This window comes from Trichechus manatus, unplaced genomic scaffold, assembly GCF_000243295.1.
Source record: "Trichechus manatus latirostris isolate Lorelei unplaced genomic scaffold, TriManLat1.0 scaffold00045, whole genome shotgun sequence".
In the NCBI taxonomy this organism is placed as follows: domain Eukaryota; kingdom Metazoa; phylum Chordata; class Mammalia; order Sirenia; family Trichechidae; genus Trichechus; species Trichechus manatus.
Window position 1 is genome coordinate 16,657,434 of NW_004443981.1, and position 570 is coordinate 16,658,003.

A 570-nucleotide genomic window follows, 5' to 3' on the forward strand; every position below is an offset into this window, starting at 1 on the left:
AAAAAAAATGTCCAAAGGTAACTACCTAGTTGAAAGCAAAGGTGATAAAGGACATGGAGAAATACATAAATAAGAAAAGCAGTATTTACAGGAGCCCTGCAGCAGACTCATGGGAAGATATTCAGGCAAACCTGTAAAGGCCAGTGCTCAGCGATCGCTTCCCTCGGCACACTGGGGACACCAACACACACGCACCTCTTTGGCTTACAGCGTCTGGGCCTCTGTGTCCTGCTGCCTGTGCCACTTCTTCTACACGCCGCACTGCCCCAGCTTGAGTGTCTGTGTCCCTGCTCCCAGTGCCAAAGATGAGACAGCCCCATAAAACAAAACGAGACTAAACGGTGCCCCGCCCCAGCTCACACGTCTGTGTCCGTGCTTCCGGTGCACGTGCTGCCCCGCTCCAGCTCACGTGTCTGTGTCCGTGCTCCCGGTGCACGTGCTGCCCCGCCCCAGCTCGCGTCTGTGTCCGTGCTCCCGGTGCACGCGCTGCCCCGCCCCAGCTCCCGTGTCTGTGCTCCCGGTGCACGCGCTGCCCCGCCCCAGCTCCCGTGTCTGTGCTCCCGGTGCACG

At 59.1% G+C, this 570-nt stretch overlaps 1 protein-coding gene across 4 annotated transcripts in view; it reads left to right on the forward strand.

The window, feature by feature from the left end:
- Positions 1 to 570, forward strand: part of KLC1 (kinesin light chain 1) — a 63,082-nt gene that overhangs the window by 50,326 nt on the left and 12,186 nt on the right. The window lies entirely within an intron of this gene.